Below are 22,273 nucleotides of genomic sequence, written 5' to 3' on the forward strand. Positions count from 1 at the left end.
TGAGTGCGTAGGCCGTCTAGATGGGCTCCCCAAGCGTACTCCGACGAGTCCGTGGTGAGTATCTTGCTGTGAGGTGGGGTGAGGAAGAGCAAACCTTTGGAAAGATTTGAAGAGTCGGCCCACCAGCGGAGCGATCGTTGCAAGGAAGGCGTCACTGTCACGGGGCGGTCGATCGGGTTCCGGTCTTGACGCCATTGAGAGGCCAAGGTCATAGAAACATAGAAATTGACGGCAGAAAAGGGCTATAGCCCATCGAGTCTGCCCATACCAATGACCCACTCCCTGATTCTTACTCTCCTAGAGATCCCACATGAATATCTCATTTTCTCTTGAAATCTAACACGCTGCTGGCCTCAATCACCCTCTGAGGCAGCTCGTTCCAATGATCTACCACCCTTTCAGTGAAGAAGTACATTCCTCGCATCACCCTGAAATTTCCCTCCCCTGATTTTCAAGCGAGTGTCCCTCTGGTTACTGAGGGCCCTGTAAGACTGAAGATATCATCTTTCACCTCTATACGCCCAGTAATATACTTAAAGGTCTCAATCATGTCCCCCTCTCTCTCTTCGCTCCTCCAGTGAGTACATCCGCAGTCTTTTTAACCTTTCTTCATACGTGAGTTCCCTGAGCCCCAAAACCATCCGTGGTAGCCATTCGCTGAACCGACTCAATTCTCAACACATCTTTTCGGTAGTGTGGTCTCCCAGAAATTGAACACAATACTCGAGATGTAGGTCTCACCATGGATCTGTACAGCGGCATTATGACTTCAGGTTTTCTGCTGACAAAACCCCTACGGATACAGCCCATCATTTTGTCTTGCCTTGGACGATGCCTTCTCTACTTGATTGGCAGCCTTCATATCGTCGCTAATGAATCACTCCTAAATCACGTTCCACCGTGGTCCTGGACAAGGTTTCACCATTTAGTGTGTAAGTTCTGTGTGGATTTTTTTTGCCTAGGTGCATTACTTTACATTTTTTAGCATTGAAGCCCAGCTGCCAAGTTGATGACCACTGTTCAAGCTGTCTTAGGTCCTGCGTCATAAAGTCAGGCACACTGCTTTTGCCAACTATGTTGCATAGTTTGGCATCGTCGGCAAACAGTGATACTTTTCCTCTAAGTCCTTGGGTCAAATCTCCTATGAATAAATTGAATAGAATCGGCCCTAAGACGGAGCCCTGAGGTACTCCACTCATCACTGCTGACGTTTTGGAGGGGGGTACCGTTTACCATCACCCTTTGAAGCCTACCATCTAGCCAATCCCTTACCCATGTTGTGAATGTATCCCCTAATCCCATCGATTTTTAGTTTGTTCAACAGCCTGCGGTTTGGAACGCTATCAAAAGCTTTGCTGAAGTCCAAGTATATCACGTCAAGGGACTCACCGGCATCCAGATGACTGGTCACCCAATCAAAGAAGTCAATCAGATTAGATTGGCAGGACCTTCCCCTGGTGAATCCGTGTTGATGTGGATCACGTAGATTTTCTTCATCTAGAATTTTGTCAAGTTCCTGTTTGATCAGTGTTTCCATGAGTTTGCACACTATGGATGTAAGACTCACCGGTCTGTAATTTCCTGTCTCCGTTCTGCAGCCCTTTTTGTGGAGTGGAATTACGTTAGCTGTTTTCCAGTCTAGGGGTACTATTCCCGTGCGCATGGAAAGATTGAAGAGTACGGATAGTGGTTCAGCCAGAACTTCACTCAGCTCTCTGAGTACCCTGGGGTGTAGATTGTCTGGCCCCATAGCTTTGTCTACTTTGAGTCTTGAAAGTTCGTGGTAGACATTACTAGGTGTAAACTCGTAATCACGAAACAGGTCATTTTGGCTGTTTCTTATTTGTAGTTGCGGACCATCTCCCGGTGCTTCACAGGTGAATACTGAGCAGAAGTATTCGTTTAGCAGTTCTGCTTTGGTAGTATCAGATTCTGCGTAGTTTCCATCTGATTGCCTAAGGCGTTCTATTCCATTTTTGTTTCTCTTCCTGTCGCTAATGTACCTAAAGAAGGATTTGTCCCCTTTTTTTAATGTTCCGTGCTAGATCTTCCTCTGTTTGAAGTTTGGCTTCCCTGACTGCCTTTTTGACAGCCTTAGATCTGGCCAGATAGTCTTCTTTTGCCTCCCTTTTCCCCAGATGTTTGTAGGTAATAAATGTTTCTTTTTTCATTTTAATGAGGTCCGAAATTTCCTTGTTGAACCATTGTGGTTTTTTGTTTCTCCGGCGTTTGCTTACTGTTTTTACGTAGCGGCTAGATGCTTCGTTCAGGATGGATTTTAGGTTTGACCACATAGTTTCCGGATTGTCAGTTTCTGCATGGTTTTGCAGCTTTTGATGGACAAAGTCTCTCATGTGGTCGAAATCTGCCTCCCTAAAGTTGAGGACCCTCATTGCTGTGTTTGATTTAGAGAAGCCTTTCCTGAGGTTGAGCCATACCATGTTGTGGTCACTGGAGGCCAGCGTGTCTCCCACTGATACTTCCGAGACACTGTCTCCATTTGTGAGTACCAGGTCCAGTATTGCTTTTTCCCTGGTGGGCTCTAATACCATTTGTTTTAGTTGTGCACCCTTAATGGAGGTTATTATTCTTTTGCTACCGCTCGTAGTTGCTGAGAGGGTGTTCCAGTCTGCATCTGGCATGTTGAAGTCGCCTAACAGTACTGTGTCACCACGCAAAGTGATGTTCTCTATGTCCTCAATCAATTCTTTGTCTTTGTCTTCCTTTTGTCTCGGAGGCCTGTATACCACACCGAGGTAAAGGCATTTTTCGTTCCCTCTGGTCAGGTTTACCCAAAGTGATTCCCCTGTGGTCCATTGAGGAATTCTCAGATGGAGGCGGGCGAAGGGTGTGACGTGGACGGTGGAGGCCATGTGGCCCAGAAGAGTCATCATCTGCCGAGCTGATACCGCAGCAGGGAAAACCTTCGACTCAGAATTACTAACGCCTCTAGACGCGGAGGGGGGAGGAAGGACCGGAGGCGAACCGTGTCCAGCGTGGCCCCGATGAACTGCAGGGACTGGGAGGGGCGTAGTTGGGATTTTGGGAAGTTTATCTTGAACCCCAGACTTTGTAGGTAGGTAAAAGTCTGTTGGGTCGCTGAGATAACCGCTTCCTTGGACGGGGCCTTGATCAGCCAGTCGTCCAGGTAGGGGAATACCTGGAGGCCCTGGGAGCGTAAGCTTGCTGCGACTACCACGAGGCACTTGGTGAAGACCCGAGGTGACGATGCTAGGCCGAAGGGGAGGACACGGTATTGTAGGTGCCAGTCCCCTACCTGAAAACGCAAGAACTTGCGGTGAGCGGGGTGCACTGGGACATGCGTGTACGCCTCCTTCAGATCGAGGGAGCAGAGCCAGTCGCCCTCGTCGATCAGGGGGTAGAGGGTCGGTAGGGAAAACATCCGAAATTTTTCCCGTACCAGAAATTTGTTGAGGCGTCTCAAGTCTAGTATTGGGCGTAGGTCTCCCGTTTTTTTCGGTACCAGGAAGTAACGGGAGTAGAAGCCCTTCCCCCGTTGGTCGGGGGGAACCTCCTCCACTGCTCTCAGGCGAAGCAGGTCTCGAGCTTCGGAGAGGAGTAGGGGTAGCTGCGTCCGGTTGGGAGGGCAATTCCTTGGGGGGTTGTCCGGAGGAATGGCCCGAAAGTTGAGAGAGTATCCTGATGAGATCACGCCAAGGACCCATGCGTCCGACGTGACTTGTTCCCAGCGAGGGTAAAAGGCTTTGAGGTGACCCCCGATGGGAAGGAGGCCTGGGACTATGGCGGAGGGGGCCCGCCCCCTTCCGCGTATCCCGTCAAAAGGACGGGGATGGTTTGGTAGTTGCAGGCGGTTGGGACTTGGGCATGGCCCGGTGGTGGGCTTGCGGACGCCTGGGTGGAGGCCGCGAGAAGGCAGGGGTGGATTTTTGTGGGTAGCGGCGCGGAGGGGCCTTGTACGGCCTGGATGCGGGCGGTTTAGGCTTTTGCCGGACGAGGGAGGCGAACGAGCGTTCGTGTTCGGAGAGGCGTTTTGTAGCCGCCTCGATAGTGTCATCGAACAGTTCTTTTCCCACGCAGGGGAGGTTAGCCAACCGGTCCTGCAAGTTGGGGTCCATGTCGACCAGGCGTAGCCAAGCTAGTCGGCGCATGGCGATAGCAAAGGCTGCCTCTCTGGAGGAGAGTTCGAAGCCATCGTATGCCGCGTGGAATAGATGGAGGCGCAGGTTGGAGAGGGACTCTAAAAGCAGGCCAAACGCTCCTTGCCGGGAGGCCGGTAGGTCAGTCTCAAAGGCTCTCAATAGTCCAATGAGGTGTTTGAGGTAGGATGTGAAGGTGAAAGTGTAGCTTTGCACCCTAGAGGCCATCATTGCATTTTGATATAGTCTCCTGCCGAACTTGTCAAGGGTTCGGCCTTCTCGGCCTGGGGGGACCGCAGCTGAGACCCGGGATGGGTGAGCCTTTTTCAAGGAGAATTCTACTAGCAGCGACTGGTGGGAGAGCTGTGGTTGTTCGAATCCCGGGTAGGGTACTGTGCGGTACTTGTCCTCTATTTTGGAGGGTACGGCTGTGACCATGTAGGGGGTCTCCAGGTTCCTGAAGAAGGCCTGTTGGAGTACCGGGTTAGGTGGTAAGTGAAGGGACTCTCTGGGCAGTGATGGCATATCCAGCTCCGCTAGGTACTCCTTAGAGTATCTGGAGTCGGACTGGAGGTCTAAGTCCAAAGCGTGGCCCATGTCCTGGACAAAGCGAGTGAAGGATGGGCGGGATGTTCCCGGGGCCCCGTGCGGGGTCGGTGAACGAGACCTCCGTCGGGTGGAGAAGGATGGGGAGGCTTCCCTCGAGTATCGAGGTTCCTGCTCCGATCCACGCTCCGAGACCGGGGAAGCACTGTGAGAGTGTTCCGGGGTCGTCGATCTTCGGCATCTCGAGGAGCCCCTCGGAGACGATGCCGGGGTTCGGGGTACCGATCGATGTCGAATCGGTGACCTCGACCCGGACTCCCTCGGAGAATACCTGCAACCTCGGGTCGGGGTCCCGGTCCGAGAGGGAGTTCGGAGGATGCGCGGGTTGGAGAGTGATAACTCAGCCACCCTTAGTGGTCCCGTACGAGGTGTAGGAGAACGGCCTCGTAGAGTTGGTGAACCTCGGGCCTTCTTGGAGGTACGGCGGTTCGAGGTTTCTGTCGTTTTAGCACAACGTTTTGCCCCGCGGCGGTCTGTGGAGGGAGAGCGTCTCGGGCGCCTCGGCGAGGAGTCCGAGGAGGATGGGATGCGGCGAAGCTTGCGCACTTTTCCCCAAGGTTGCTCGATGCGAGGCTCAGGCTGGTCTGGCACCTGCGGGGTCGAGGTCGAGGCCGATTGTAACTGGGCCATTGCAGCGGACAGCTCCGACGAGATCATCGCTCGGAGTAGGTCCTGGAAGACGGGCACGGACAGCATCGAAGGCATGTCCACTGCCTCGGTGCACTCCACCGGGGGCGACCTCGTATCAGAGTATTCCCGTGTGGTGGAGGCACGGCCCAAAGGCTTGGAGGGCTTAGCCGAGGCTGTAAGCATGGGGCTTCCGCCATGCGTCGACAGTGTCCCCGAGGCTGGCTTCTTCGATGTTAAGGAACCTGAAGAAGGAAGAGGGGACTTACCCAGGGCCGAGGCTTTCTGCTGTCCCGAGGGCTTCGGATTCGGGTCTCGAGGCGATGCCGAGGTATTCGGGGCCGAGGTCAAGGCTGGGTCCGAGGCCGGGGCCGACCTCGAGGCCGAGGTAGAGGGTTGGTCCGGAGCAAAAAGGTCCGCCATGCGGGCTTTTCTTCAACGGAGGGCCCGGTTCTGGAAAGTAGCGCACTGGGGGCAGGAGTCGGTTGGATGAGCCGCCCCCAGGCAGAGGATGCACCGGTGATGCGGGTCTGTGATGGAATGAAGCCGCTCACACCGGGTGCACTTTTTAAAGCCGGTCAAAGGCCGGGACATAGAATCGAAAGTAGCCGCGGCTCGAGTAGCCACGCGGCCACGGGGACCCGGAAGCCTCCAGGTCATCAAAACGAAGCAGGAATCAAGTTGAAAGTAAAGAATTCGCGCACAGCGACTTAATCGAGAAAAAACAAGAAAAGATTGCGGTGCTAGAAGGCAGTTGGGGCATAGCCTGAAAAACACGACTTCTAGGCTCAGCGGAAAATTTTGAACTGGAGACCACGAGGGGATGCACCCCTTAGTGGAGCAGGAAGGCACGAATGCGTGGAGCAGCAGAGCAAACTTAAATCTTCAATCAAGTTTGCTTGAAAATGCTTCCGCATCGGGGCTCCTTAGATGACGTCACCCACATGTGAGAATATCATGCCTGCTTGTCCTGGGATAACCGCATTATCTGCTGCCCACCCCTTCCTGACATCTTCCTATTTACCAGTGCACCTCCAGTCGCGTACTGAGGACCTCGCAGGCAGTCTTCCCAACCGCAGCAAGCCGCCGATTGCCTCCAGAAGCCTGCTCCGCTCCGCTCCTCCAACAGCGGAAGGCCCCGAGCCCGAGTCGGCGAACGAGCTGGTCCTTTGCCGACTGCTACTGCTCATGCTGAGGAGCGCGGTGTACAGGCACTGAATGGCAGCGGCTCCGGGGCTTCTCCTCCCACATAGGCCTCTCCCCTCTCCGCCAAAGACGCTCCAAGCACAGCGCGGCGCTGTGTGGGAAACCGAGTCCCACGCTCGACACTGACCAAACTCCCACCGGTCCAGTCGCGCAAAGCTACGGCGGCCTTCCTGCCCAGGTTCCATTCAAAGCAGGCTGAGCAGCACAACATTCAATAGGATTAGTGATATGAAAAGATGAGCAGACAAGAACAGAGATTGAGAAAAAGAGAAGTCATAAAGGAGTAGACAATTGCAGTTAGTTTCAAAATTAAAGGCAGAGATGACAATAGAAAACTTGAGAAAAGGCAGTTATTAAATAACTGAGCACTTTGAAGTAGCTCCCTACTGCTGGACAGGGGGACCAGGAAGAGGTGCTGATGGACAGGGGAGAGGTAAAACAAAGGGAGAAGGGCTGATGCTGGATAAGGGGAGCAGTGAAGGGGTGGTGGTGGACACAGGAGAGGTAAAAGGAAGGGAGAATGGACAGGGGGAGTACGCAAGGGGTGGTGGTGGACAGCCAAAAGAAAAAGACAGAAATACAGAAAGAGGCCGAGACAGATGGAGAAAGAAATAAAGACAGACAGACACACACACACACATTCTAGCACCCGTTAATTGCAACGGAAAGTGAAACGACACAAAAATCCATACGAAAAAGGAGATTATCGCTGAAAAATAGCTGGAAAGCGATGACCACAAATGCTCGCAGTCTAAGCAACAAAGTTCATGATCTGCAAGCCCTGATATTAGAGGCAGATCTAGATATTGTTGCTATCACAGAGACATGGTTCAGTGAATCACATGGATGGGATGCAAACATACCGGGATATAATCTTTTTAGGAAGGACAGAGATGGTCATAAAGGTGGAGGAGTAGCTCTCTATGTAAAGATCAATATCCAAGCGACCGAAATGCAAGGGACCTGGGGAGAGGAAGAAGCGATATGGATTGCTCTGAAAAGAGAAGATGGAACTTCTATCTACGTGGGTGTAGTCTACAGACCTCCGACTCAATCGCAGCAAATTGATAAGGATCTGATTGTGGATATCCAAAAGTTTGGAAGGAAAGAGGAGGTTCTGCTGTTGGGAGATTTCAACCTGCTGGATGCGGACTGGAATGTTCCGTCTGCGGAATCGGAAAGAAGTAGGGAGATTGTGGATGCCTTTCAAGAGGCTCTGCTCAGACAAATGGTGACGGAACCCACAAGGGAAAAAGCGATATTGGATCTGGTCCTCATAAATGGAGAGAGTATCTCTAATGTTCGAGTGGGTGCTCACCTGGGTAGTAGCGATCATCAAACGGTTTGGTTTGATATAACGGCTAAAGTGGAGAGCGGCCGCACGATACTTAAAGTCCTAGATTTCAAACGTACGGACTTTAATGCAATGGGAAAGTACCTGAAGAAAGAGCTGTTAGGATGGGAGGACATAAGAGAAGTGGAAAGACAGTGGTCTAAGCTGAAAGGAGCGATAAAAATGGCTACGGACCTTTATGTGAAGAAAATCAATAAAAACAAGAGAAAAAGGAAGCCGATATGGTTCTCCAACCTAGTGGCTGAGAAAATAAAGGCGAAAGAGTTGGCGTTCATGAAATATAAAAAAAACCCAAGAAGAGGAGAGCAGAAAGGACTACAGGGTGAAACTGAAAGAAGCCAAGAGAGAGATACGTTTGGCGAAGGCACAGGCGGAAGAACAAATGGCTAAAAATGTAAAAAAGGGAGATAAAAATTTTTTTCAGATATATTAGTGAAAGGAGGAAGATAAAAAATGGAATTGCTAGGCTAAAAGATGCTGGGAACAAATATGTGGAGAGTGATGAGGAGAAAGCAAATGTGCTAAACAAATACTTCTGTTCTGTGTTCACAGAAGAAAATCCTGGAGAAGGACCGAGATTGTCTGGCAAAGTTACACGAGATTCTGCGCCGTTCACGGAGGAGGTTGTTTATGAGCAACTTGAAAAACTGAAGGTGGACAAAGCGATGGGACCAGACGGGATCCATCCCAGGATACTAAGGGAGCTCAGAGAGGTTCTGGCGAGTCCTATTAAAGACTTGTTCAACAAATCTCTGGAGACGGGAGTGATTCCTGGGGATTGGAGGAGAGCGGATGTGGTCCCTATTCATAAAAGTGGTCACAGGGATGAAGCAGGAAACTACAGGCCGGTGAGCCTCACTTCAGTTGTTGGAAAAATAATTAAAGTGTTGCTGAAAGAAAGGATAGTGTATTTCCTTGAATCTAATGGGTTACAGGATCCGAGGCAACATGGCTTTACAAAAGGTAAATCGTGCCAAACGAACCTGATTGAATTTTTTGATTGGGTGACCAGAGAGCTGGATCGAGGACATATGCTAGATGTAATTTACCGTATTTTCACGCAAATAACACGCACCCGTATAAAACGCGCACACGAATATAGCGCGCAGAAATCACGATGATTTGCACAAAAACTTTGATATACCGCGCTCACGGGTATACCGCGCATGCTGCCCGACGCTCCTTTCGCCCGCCCTGACTTTCCGTGCGCTGTCCCGACTCCCCGTTCACCCCCCCTGACTTCCGTGCACTGTCCCCCCTTGAAGGTCTGTCCCCATCCTGAAAGCCGGATGCCCCCCCCCGACGTCCGATACATCCCTCCCCCCCTCTCCCCCCCCGAAGGACCGCCGACTCCCCAACAATATCGGGCCAGGAGGGAGCCCAAATCCTCCTGGCCACGGCGACCCCCTAACCCCACCCGCACTACATTACGGGCAGGAGGGATCCCAGGCCCTCCTGCCCTCGACGCAAACCCCCCTCCCCCCCAAGAACCTCCGACCGCCCCCCAGCCGACCCGCGATCCCCCTGGCGACCCCCACGACCCCCCCACCCCCCTTCCCCGTACCTTTAGTAGTTGGCCGGACAGACGGGAGCCAAACCCGCCTGTCCGGCAGGCAGCCAACAAAGGAATGAGGCCGGATTGGCCCATCCATCCTAAAGCTCCGCCTACTGGTGGGGCCTAAGGCGCGTGGGCCAATCAGAATAGGCCCTGGAGCCTTAGGTCCCACCTGGGGGCGCGGCCTGAGGCACATGGGCCCAACCCGACCATGTGCCTCAGGCCGCGCCCCCAGGTGGGACCTAAGGCTCCAGGGCCTATTCTGATTGGCCCACGCGCCTTAGGCCCCACCAGTAGGCGGAGCTTTAGGATGGATGGGCCAATCCGGCCTCATTCCTTCGTTGGCTGCCTGCCGGACAGGCGGGTTTGGCTCCCGTCTGTCCGGCCAACTACTAAAGGTACGGGGAAGGGGGGTGGGGGGGTCGTGGGGGTCGCCAGGGGGATCGCGGGTCAGCTGGGGGGCGGTCGGAGGTTCTTGGGGGGGGGGGGGTTGGCGTCGAGGGCAGGAGGGCCTGGGATCCCTCCTGCCCGTAATGTAGTGCGGGGTGGGGTTGGGGGGGTCGCCGTGGCCAGGAGGGTTTGGGCTCCCTTCTGGCCCAACTACCAAAGGTACGGGGAAGGGGGGGGGGGGGGTCGTGGGGGTCGCCAGGGGGATCGCGGGTCGGCTGGGGGGCGGTCGGAGGTTCTTGGGGGGGAGGGGGGTTTGCGTCGAGGGCAGGAGGGCCTGGGATCCCTCCTGCCCGTAATGTAGTGCGGGGTGGGGTTAGGGGGTCGCCGTGGCCAGGAGGGTTTGGGCTCCCTTCTGGCCCGATATTGTCGGGAAGTCGGCGGTCGTTCGGGGTGGGGGTGCGAGTGGTCCTGCTTGGGGGGGGGGATGTATCGGACGTCGGGGAGTCGGCCGGGCAAGAGGGCTTGGGCTCCCTCTTGCTCCGATCGTGGATGCGGGTGTGGGTGGGAGCGCGTGCGAGCGGTCGTTCGGGGTGGGGGTGCGAGTGGTCCTGCCGGGGGGGGGGATGTATCGGACGTCGGGGAGTCGGCCGGGCAAGAGGGCTTGGGCTCCCTCTTGCTCCGATCGTGGATGCGGGTGCGGGTGGGAGCGCGTGCGAGCGGTCGTTCGGGGTGGGGGTGCGAGCGGTCCTGCTGGGGGGGTGAATCGGGCGTCGGGCGGGGTGGGAACTATGTTTTAAAACTTTGGTATACCGCGCTCACGCATATAACGCGCGAGGGGTATGCGCGGTAGGTAAAAACGCGTATAACGCGCGCGTTATATGCGTGAAAATACGGTACTTGGATTTCAGCAAAGCCTTTGATACAGTTCCTCATAGGAGGCTGTTGAACAAACTTGAAGGGCTGAAGTTAGGACCCAAAGTGGTGAACTGGGTCAGAAACTGGCTGTCGGACAGACGCCAGAGGGTGGTGGTTAATGGAAGTCGCTCGAAGGAAGGAAAGGTGACTAGTGGAGTCCCTCAGGGTTCGGTGCTGGGGCCAATCCTGTTCAATATGTATGTAAGTGACATTGCTGAAGGGTTAGAAGGAAAAGTGTGCCTTTTTGCAGATGATACCAAGATTTGTAACAGAGTAGACACCGAAGAGGGAGTGGAAAATATGAAAAAGGATCTGCAAAAGTTAGAGGAATGGTCTAATGCCTGGCAACTAAAATTCAATGCAAAGAAATGCAGAGTAATGCATTTGGGGATTAATAATAGGAAGGAACCGTATATGCTGGGAGGAGAGAAGCTGATATGCACGGACGGGGAGAGGGACCTTGGGGTGATAGTGTCCGAAGATCTAAAGGCGAAAAAACAGTGTGACAAGGCAGTGGCTGCTGCCAGAAGGATTCTGGGCTGTATAAAGAGAGGCGTAGTCAGTAGAAGGAAGAAGGTGTTGATGCCCCTGTACAGGTCATTGGTGAGGCCCCACTTAGAGTATTGTGTTCAGTTTTGGAGACCGTATCTGGCGAAAGACGTAAGAAGACTTGAGGCGGTCCAGAGGAGGGCGACGAAAATGATAGGAGGCTTGCGCCAGAAGACGTATGAGGAGAGACTGGAAGCCCTGAATATGTATACCCTAGAGGAAAGGAGAGACAGGGGAGATATGATTCAGACGTTCAAATACTTAAAGGGTATTAACGTAGAACAAAATCTTTTCCAAAGTAAGGAAAATGGTAAAACCAGAGGACATAATTTGAGGTTGAGGGATGGTAGATTCAGGGGCAATGTTAGGAAATTCTACTTTACGGAGAGGGTGGTGGATGCCTGGAATGCGCTCCCAAGAGAGGTGGTGGAGAGTAAAACTGTGACTGAGTTCAAAGAAGCGTGGGATGAACACAGAAGATTTAGAATCAGAAAATAATATTAAAGATTGAACTAGGCCAGTTACTGGGCAGACTTGTACGGTCTGCATCTATGTATGGCCGTTTGGAGGAGGATGGGCAGGGGAGGGCTTCAATGGCTGGGAGGGTGTAGATGGGCTGGAGTAAGTCTTAACAGAGATTTCGGCAGTTGGAACCCAAGCACAGTACCGGGTAAAGCTTTGGATTCTCGCCCAGAAATAGCTAAGAAGAAAAAAAAAAAATTTTTAAATTGAATCAGGTTGGGCAGACTGGATGGACCATTCGGGTCTTTATCTGCCGTCATCTACTATGTTACTATGCTAGTCTATCCATAAAAAGCATTTCTTCTATCTCTCTTCCCTGCCAAACCCATTGCTGTGCACCATCTCATCCCTCTCTCATGGTCTGACATCTCTGTATTCCCCCTTTCCCCCTCCTCTCGCATGGTCCAGCATCTCTCTTCTTTCCTCCCTCTTCCCATGGTCTAATATTTCTCTTCCCTCCTTCCCACAATCTGGCATATCTCTCTCCTTCTCTTCCCTCTTTTTGCAGTCTGGCATCTCTCCCCCCTCCCCCCCCGCCTTCCCTTCCCTGGTCTGGCATCTCTCCCTCCTTCCCTTTCCAGTGGTCTGAAAACTCTCTCGCTCTCCATCACCAATCTTCAGAATCCAACATCCCTTCCTTCTCTGAGTCATCTCTCATCTCTCCCAGTGTAACATTTCTCCTTCCCTCCTCTCCACCACTATCATGTCCAACAATTCTCTTTCTTCCGTTTCTTATGTATACCATCTCTCTTTCCTTCCCACTCCATGCACCTTTGGGCAATAATTATTTTTTTCTCCTTCCCTCCCTTCCCAGCACCCCATCCTTCCAGCATCTGTCCTTTCCAACCCCTCAGCCCTTGCAATAATTCCCAACCCATTCCCAGTCTGTGCAGCATCGTCCTTCCCAACCCCTTCCTAGCCCATGCATCATCTGTCCTTCCATGCCACTTCCCCAGCCTGTGCATCATCTGTCCTTCCCTGCCTCCCCCAGCCCGTGTATCATGTCCTTCCCTGCCACCCCCCTAGCCCGTGCAGCATCTGTCCTTCCCTGCCTCCCCTCCAGCCCGTGCAGCATCTGTCCTTCCCTGCCTCCCTCCCAGCCAGGGCAGCATCTGTCTTTCCCTGCCTCCCCCCCAGCCGGCTCAGTTTAAATATGGCACGTGGGCTGCTGGAGCCTAAAGTATAGGAAAGCTATGCCCTACAGCTTGAGTGGAAGCGGAGCACTCACTTTCCCAGTGCTGTGTGAAGCCTAGCCATTGTGGCCAATCTGTTCTGCCAACTGGCTTTCTTCCCAGTCAGAACATGATTGCATTTAACCGGAGTGAAGGCAACGTGAAAGAATAGAGGCGAGACCTATGACATCAGTGCGCATAAGCGGATTGTGTGCTTATCCGAATTGCAAATATCCGGAGTTTACATCCATTGACTTAAAGGAAAAAAAAAAAACGGGACCATGGTGGTAGGGTGCGGATAACCAAAGCGTGCACTTAACCAACATGCACTTAGATGGAGTCGACTGTATTAGGAGCAGCTATTCTATTGGATACATTTAAGCATCCACAAAAATGAAACTAATTTTGTTTATCAGTTGAAGAAAAAAAAATAAATAGATAAGTATGTCTTTTTTTTATTTCCACTATTCTCCATTTGTCCTCAAACTTATTGCCCTTTTTTGACAAACAAGCATGTAGCACTATTATAACACTAGATACTGGTGGATCAATATTCTCCACATATCTCCCCTAGCCCATTTCCATTCATATCTCGCATATCAAGTTGCTCTCTCTTGGTACTTCTCCATAAAATTGTGTGTTAGTCTAACAGCTGACAATTCCACATCATCATAAGGAACAGTGTACATCAATTAAGGCATTTGTACTTGTGTAAGTGCTGGTCACTTATTTTTTTGTGTGTGTTTTTATATATATTTTTTATTATGTATGTTTACATTGTGAGCCATCTTGGGAAAGGCGAGTTATAAATAAAATAAAACAAAACAAACTTACAAAATTTATTTCAACTTATATCAGTAGAACTGAAAACTTACAAAGATACTGGATTTAAAAAACAAAGTCTTTCTTTCATTTTTCCAGTCATTAACTACACAGTATCTGAAGCAAGACCCCAACATTTTTCCAAATAACCCAAAAATGTCCTATTACAGCAGAAACATCAATCTGAAATTTGAGACATCTCCGAGTACTTTATTTTTCAACAGAATGGCACTCAAGCACATTGAGCTTACAAAACAGTTGAGCTCTTAATGAAACTCCAGAATTCACTGAGCCAACAGCTCAGTGGCATCGAAGACTTCATCAATATGTCAAGGTTGAAGGAGGTCATACTAAGGGCTCCTTTTACAAAGGCGCGCTAGCGGTTTAACGTGCTAATAGTGCGCACTAAACCGCCGGACGCGCTAGCCGCTAACGCCTCCTCTTGAACAGGCGGTAGTTTTTGGCCAGCGCGGGGGTTAGCGCGTGATGAAAAGTCGCGCGCCTTTGTAAAAGGAGCCCTAAATGTTTAAAACGGTGGTTCCCAAACCTGGTCCTAGAGGCTCCCCAGCCAGTTAAATTTTCTGGATATCTTCAACGAATACTCATGAGAAAGATCTGCATGCAGTGGAGGCAGTGCATGCAAATCTCTCTCACATATTCATTGTGGATATTCTAAAAACCTGATGGCTGGGGTGCCTACAGGACCAGGTTTAGGAACCAATGGTTTAAACAATTCCAAAGTATTCGGAAATTATGTACAGGGTCTCACTTTTCCAGGACACCATGCATAATAAATAAATTTCTGTAAGCCTCTTACTTTGGTATGATCCAGGATGGCATCTCTTGTAAAACTCTTTATATTCAAAGCTAGTAAGAAGGCCCATCCCATTTTTCCTACTGGCCCCTTCCTTTTTCCCCTCCAAAAACAGATCACCAGTCTCGCATATCTTACCACAAATTAGGTTCCCCTACTTACCTGAAGGAAAGGCAAGACCAACAGGAACAGAATCCATGCCCAATAGCTTTGCTCCTGTCCCACTGACACTGGAATTTAAAACGGCACCAGATGAGTGATATGATTGTGCCAGATGGTATACTATCTTGAATTTGGTGTCAGCAAAATTTGGTTGATCATCATGACTGTTCCTTCAAACCTCAGCTTACAGAGGTAAGGTGAATGGGCAACCTAAGCTCAGGAAAGTTAGGTAGAGGACAGGTTGAATGTCTGTAGCCAATATCAGGGTGTGCTGGTAACTATTTGTGTACAAAGCACACTATTATTTTCTGCAGCACATGTGCAAAGTCATTTCTATAGATCAAGAGCAGGGGCACAAAAAGTCTCCACTACAATAGCCCAATGCTATAACAGTTGTACTTATAAAAAATATTTTTAGTCTTTTCAGACCTCGGAAGCGACTTGTTTCATATGTGCATAGTGCAACCAAGCTACTTTCTTCATGCCCTGTCACAGACAGCACTGGTCTCCATAACATTGCGCCTTCATCCCCTTCAAATCTTAGAAAATGCTGCAGCTCGCTTTGTTTCAAAGCCTCTGCTAACGCCACATTTGTGTCCGTGCTTCCTTGCACAAGCTGCCTGTGAAGTTCTGCTTTCAGTTCAGAATTTCTGAGTACGAGAATCCAAGATCAACATTGTAAGAGACAAGTTAAAAAGGAAAGTTCTCTCTGCTCCTACAGCCTCTAGAAGCCTTAGATAAAGGCAAACTGGGCCCCAAATCTTGAAGAGACCCAAAATTTTGCAAGACAATAGTTGTATTATCAATATTGTATGTAGAGATTGTCATTTCAGTCTCATAGACTGGTCAAAATGAAACAGAAATCAAAAATGTCTGACTTTGCTATAGATCATCAAAATTAAGCCTCTTAGGTACATCAAATCACTCTCTTGTCTGATACAACACCCCAAAGACTGCAACCGATATACTTCGTTCCATTCTGCACTAATTAAGGCTCTTCTCGGTTCTGAAACTTTACATTACACTGGTCAACAAGCATTTTTGCTACTAGAGTTCTGTAACCTGTACCTTAACAAGGGCCACACGTTGACTCTAAATCTGAAAAGTTTTCATCTATCACATCCTGTTTTTAAGCTATGCATCAGTGTTTATATCATTTTTGTCATAACGCTACCATGAAACATTGGTATTTTACTGTTTCTGTAGCACAATATTATATTTTAGGACACATATCAGTAATTTGAAAGTTTATACTAAAAAGTGATTGTGCTGCTTTTTCTACCTGTAAATTTTTCTATTTTGTTTGTTTTTGTCTAGATATTATAATTATTATGAACAGACGAGGTTGTGTTAACCATCCTGATCATTTCTGTTATGTCTGTGGACAATTTACTGCACAAGATCAACGAAAGAATTTGTCCAGCTGACTTCAAAGTGCAAACAAGCATTATTTTGGCTGTAAAGCTGGCGACCAAGATAAAGCATGGGCACCTCATGTGTGCTGCACTGTCTGCTATTCCGGATTAACACAGTGGCTGATTGGGAAATGGAAGAAGATGCCTTTCGCTGTACCCATGGCGTGAACCAACAAATCATCACTCAGACTGTTATTTTTGCATGACAAAAATTGCTGGATTCACAAAGAGGAATAAATCAAAAATTGTGTATCCTGATTGCCTGTTAGCAATTAAACCCATTCCTCAAGACTCGGAGAATCCAGTTCCAATTCCTCCTTCCACATCTGTAGCACAATGTGCCGAAATTTCAGACGAAGAATGTACCTCTTAAGCTATTGAGGAGTTGTATCAACCTGAAGTAGATGAAAAACAATCTCATCTGCTAACTCAAGAAGATCTTAATGATCAACTTCTTTCCACCCAGTCTTGGTGATGTCAGCGATGAGCAAGGGGAAAGATTTCATTAAGATATCAAGGTGATGGAAAGCAGATATCAGGGAAAGTTCAAGCCCAGTATGATGGGAGACTATTGTTGGTTCTTGCAAAGAAAGACAAATGTACAGTACAAGCATAAAAGCAAGTGTCTCAGACATTTCTAAGCATACTGACATCACATTTGTGTGAGTTAAGCGAGGTGTAAATACATGCTATAACATGTATCCTTATTATCTTCATGTTTGTTTTAAGAATACACTCATTAACACAAGTTTAGTGGGACACAGTTCATACTTGCAATATTGATATGCCTTGCCAAACTGTCAAAAAAAATCAGTAACGTGCATCTCAGAAACCCAATATGCCTGTCCACGTAGTAGATGAAAGATAGATTTAATTTCTAATTTAAATGCTGGTGACCATTATAATGTGGACTATATCATGGTTGAATAAATATCCTATGTTTGTTACAATGTATTTTATATACAGAATTTTGTGATATTCATGAATATTTGTTATTAATGTAATGAATAATCAAATAAAGAATAAATATACTTAAAAAAGAAACCCGATATGCTAGCTGAATTTCAATTACAGATCTAAAATCAGCATCATTAAATTAACTAAAAATACTTCTTAAGTTCTCAGTAGCAAAGAAAAACTTTTTTTTGTTGACCAGTGTTATTTGTTCCTTTCTATATAAAAAGCTTCCTGTCTTAAAAAAACACACAGTAGCATGCAACAATCAAAATTGAACTATTGCATATACTCGAATATAACTCAATCTGAGTATAAGATGAGGTACCCTTTTCTTTCCAAAAAGGAGGAAAGGAGATTGACTCGAATATAAGACTGGGGGACAGCCATTCAACAAGTGGCTCAGGGCAAGGCAGGAGTGAGGAGAGCTCGCTCCTTCCCGGTACACAGCTGGACCACCAGGGATACAAAAAGGTACACGAGGGGAGGCAAAAAAATTTGGCACAGTCAGCCAGGACAAGAGATGGGAGGGATCCTTCCTGTCTCAGCCCACCCCACCAGACCATTTGGCAGGCCTGGCATAGAGTTGCAACAAGTCCGGGAGGGGGGGGTGGGTGGATGATGACCTGAATATAAACCGAGACCACCATTTTAGGCCTTTTTTGGCTCAAAAATTTCAGTTTATATTAGAGTATATACAGTAAGTTGTTAGAAATTAAGACAAGTATGCCACTGGCTACTATAGAAATTCATTTTGTGCCCAGTGAGGGGGCCGATGTAGAAAGCCTAGCTGCAGTTACTACAGGTTGTATGAGAAAGTTAATGGCTGATCAATGTTAAGAGGGACTCAGTGCAGGTGTTAACTTGTGCAGAAGGTATGGCTGCACATTAGAACATAAGACATAAGAACAGCCTTACTGGGTCAGACCAATGGTCCATCAAACTCAGTAGCCTGTTCTCACGGTGGCCAATCCAGGTCACTAGTACCTGGCCAAAACCTATGGAGTAGCAATATTCCATGCTACCGATACAGGACAAACAGTGGCTTCCCCATCTTTCTCAATAACAGACTATGGACTTTTCTTACAGGAAATTGTCCAAACCTTTCTTAAAACCAGCTATGCTATCCGCTCTTACTACATCCTCTGGCAACATGTTCCAGAGCTTAACTCTTCTCTGAGTGAAAAAACACATTTCCTCCTATTGGTTTTAAAAGTATTTCCCTGTAACTTCATCTAGTGTCCCCTAGTCTTTGTAATTTTTGACGGAGTGAAAAATTGATCCACTTGTACCCGTTCTACTCCACTCAGGATTTTGTAGACTTCAATCATATCTCCCCTCAGCCATCTCTTTTTCAAGCGGAAGAGCCTAACTGTTTTAGTATTTCCTCATATAAGAGGAGGTCCATCTCCTTTAGTATCTTGGTCCCTCTTCTTTGAACCTTTTCTAGCGCCACTATATCTTTCTTGAGATAAGACCAGAATTGAACGCAATACTCCAGATGAGGTCACACCATGGAGCAATACAGGGGCATAATAACAGTCATAACCATCCCTTTTTTACAATGATTGGTAATGAGGCCATTCCTGGCAATGTATAGGGTGAGGCAAAAAAAAGTAACCCCTAGAGGTTTCTTGCTGTTTTCTCAGCAACTCTTGGAATTTCAATGTGAAATTTTACAGCTTTATTTGTTGTTACCATCTACATTTATGTGCTGGGTGGAAAGAGATTTTCATTGAACATGGTGAAGTTACAGACTTTTAGGCATGACCATCCAGGGTACCAGCTTACTGTTAATGATGTCACAGTGATGTAGTCTTTTGTATGTGAAGCAATATTGGAGACCTATCACAAGCTCCACCTAAAGCTGCAAACAATCAAAACTCAGTGAAGCACTGCATATGATCTGGGATAAACTGCCACAGGGATCGATCGAGAAGGCTTTTAAGACATTCCCAAAGTGACTGAAGGCTTGTGTTAAAGCTGGGAGTGGACACTTTGAGCATTCACAGTGGCTGAGAAATTCTGACACATTGTTTATTGTTTGATTAACATTGTTTTACCTCAAAACATTTTTAATGCACAAAAATCACTACCTAGTAAAGGTAAATGTCAGTAACATCACTATAGCTTAAGAAAATTAAAATGTTTAACAGTACTGTAATAAGTAAGTATGATAACTAAATAAAGCCCATTTTATCAAGCTAGAGTTTTTTTTATCATAGGTCGCTGTAGTAAAAGCCCCGACACTCATAGGAATTCTGTGAGCATCAGCGCTTTTACCACAGCATCCTGCAATAAAAAAACCTTAATGCAGCTTAAGTATGTAAAATTTCTCACTGAAATTCAAAATTGTTACTGAGAAAATTTCAAAAATAAATCTAGGGGGTTACTTTTATTTGCCTCACCATATAGAGAAAGAAATAGCAACTTTGCCATGTGAATAATGCAATAAATATTTTGCTAGCATCGAATATTTAATGCAAGTTTTTAAAATTTGACAGTTTTGTCTTCTGCAACCAGAAAAAGTGCCTGCAAGTTTAAAAGACTGATGGGAAGTAAGAGTTTGTGTGGATGTCAGAACATAAAACAAGTGTCAGCATACATTGATGACTATTCTTCTGATCATAAAAATCAACCTCAACAAAATAAAATTTTATTTTCAAGAAATTTAGACCAATATTTATGCGAAGAATGGCTGCCAATATGTGCCAATGCTTTTGTTTTTGCTCCGAGATGTGTACAAGAAGTCACCGCAAAACTTGTAAGTGAATGCTCCCTCCCCCCAATCTGCATGCAAGTTCTGCACATATAAAATGTGCCTAGACTTATACACTTAGCTTACTACATACATATGTGTTACACTTAAAGCAGAAGTGGACATGCTGCATTGGCCTCCAAGTACAGATGATCACATTTCATACTTTGTAACAAAAAGGACTAGGGTTTTGGAACAACTTCCATATGAAGACAAACAAAAACAGATTCTCCAGCTTGAAAGAGAAACCCCCGAGGGAAGATTAGATGGATGCACCAGATGTAGCCATTAAATATGAGGAGACGGTAATAACATAACATAGTAATAGTAGAGATAAAAAGTATAAGTGAGTTCAAAGGGGTACAGGCAGTAGAACAGGGTGGGCCACCAGGAACATAGCCCCACCAAACTTTTTGTCCCATACAGCATCAATAACGAAAGAGATTGCGAGATGGGGATGGAGATGGCCCCTCCTACAAACAAAAAGAGGTATTCTGTTGTCAGTCCAGAGGAAGGCTACTAAAATAATGTGTGGTCTTCATCATAAGGCAAATGGGGACAGACTTAAAGATCTCGATATGTATGCTTTAGAGGAAAGGCGGGAGACATTTAAATACCTATGTGGCGTTAATGCACATGAGTTGAGTCTCTCATTTGAAAGGAAACTCTGTATTGAGAGGGAATAACATGAAGTTAAGAGGTGATAGACTCAGAAGTAATCTAAGGAAATACTATTTTACAGAAAGGGTGGTAGATGCGTAGAACAGTCTTCCGGAAGAAATGATGGAGACAGAGAGTCTGAATTTAAGAAAGCATATGATAGGCATATGGGATCTCTTAGAGAGAGAAAGAAATAATGGTTACTGCGGATGGGCAGACTAGATGGGCCATTTTTTGGTCTTTTATCTGCCATCATGTTTCTATGTCCCTGCAAAGGAGGATTATACAAACTGTATGGCAGATATTATTGGCTATTTTATGTCAAAATAAAGACCAAACTACTAGTGATAACTTTCTACTGGGCCAGCACACCTCCTACAATTTCTCCATTAGCATTAACTATCATTTCTACATGTTTAAGTGAATTAACACACAAGCCTCACTTATCTATAAAGGTTAAGTATGACTCAGGCATGTCACACTGGATTCAGAATCAACAAAGACTGCTAGACACCAGGAACGTGTGAGAACAGATGGACAATTCTACACCTATACTAGTTCTTTTGCACATTCTAAGAATATAATGTCTTTGGTCTGATCTAGTTTGGCAGATCTTTGTTTCCTTACATCTTTTATGAAAATCTGTCCCTATCTAACAATTCTGTAAGAAGAAGGTTCGTTAGAAAACTAGGGACTGCGACAATTTTTAAAATATACACTAAAAACACTGTACTTTATTATACATTTATCATATAGTCGCGCTGTATTAGCAGACAATATATGGAACTACATCAAGGCCCTAAAAAAGAGGAATAGAAAAGTGACATATTCACTGCTGTGATATATCTAACCCAAAGATATCCAAGTCACACGCATTTGATTGCCATCACATGCTAAGCACCCCCCCTTCGCCCTTTCTTAGGAGCACCCCTCTTGCAGTCTGCGCTATCTCCTCTCTTTTACTCCCCACTCCGCGGACCAGCATGTCTCCTTCCTACCCGCAGTCCAGCACTTCCCCCTAATTCTCAAACTCCCCGTCTTACCTTCAAACTTATCTTTCAGGTTGCCGGCACCAACGGCAATTTACACACGTTGCCTGGCACCTACCCCGAAGCTTTCCCTCTCCGGCGTCCCGCTCCCTCTGACGCAACTCCTTTCCCTCCGCCGCGTCCCGCCCTGCCGGAAACAGGAAATCGCGTCAGAGGAGGCGGGGCGCAGCGGTGGGAAAATAATTGCGTCAAGGGGCGGGCGAATGGAGAAGGGAAAGGTCTGGGGTTGGTTATAGGTGGCTGTGAATTGCTGCTGCTACTATTGGCGACCTTAAAGGTAAATGTAGAAGTAGGTACGCCAGGTGTGGGTTTAAGAGAGAGGGAGCGATACCATACGGGAGTAGGGGGGTTGGCTGATGAGAGTCTGCTTCCTCTCTTACCGCACTTGCAGACAGTGATACATCGGAGGGGCTTCGACCTCTTAGACGTCTAGGAAGGGCGCAGGATCCGTCCCTGGAAATCCCTAAGGAGAGAGATCCTGCCTAGAGCCTTTATTTGTGATAAGTATTGTGTGTGCCCAGAAAAGGACACCACGACGAGCAATACTCCTAAGGACTGGCTAGCTGCATGCAAACTTTTTCTCATGTGAGCGACAAGCTCTAAAAAAAAAAAAATTGTGTGTGAG

The 22,273-nt window shown here is 47.6% G+C and overlaps 1 protein-coding gene across 3 annotated transcripts in view; it reads right to left on the reverse strand.

Moving 5' to 3' along the window:
* The window catches only part of CEP350 (centrosomal protein 350), a 411,819-nt gene extending 390,036 nt beyond the window's left edge, over window positions 1-21,783 (reverse strand). For all 3 annotated transcript variants that reach the window (XM_033915952.1, XM_033915951.1, XM_033915950.1), the window contains exon 1: window positions 21,643-21,783. The gene's annotated coding sequence lies outside the window, so the exon portion shown is untranslated. The remainder of the gene's footprint in view (window positions 1-21,642) is intronic.
* Between the last annotated feature and the right edge of the window lie 490 nt (window positions 21,784-22,273).

The sequence above is a fragment of the Geotrypetes seraphini genome, chromosome 12 (assembly GCF_902459505.1).
Source record: "Geotrypetes seraphini chromosome 12, aGeoSer1.1, whole genome shotgun sequence".
Classification (NCBI taxonomy): Eukaryota; Metazoa; Chordata; class Amphibia; order Gymnophiona; family Dermophiidae; genus Geotrypetes; species Geotrypetes seraphini.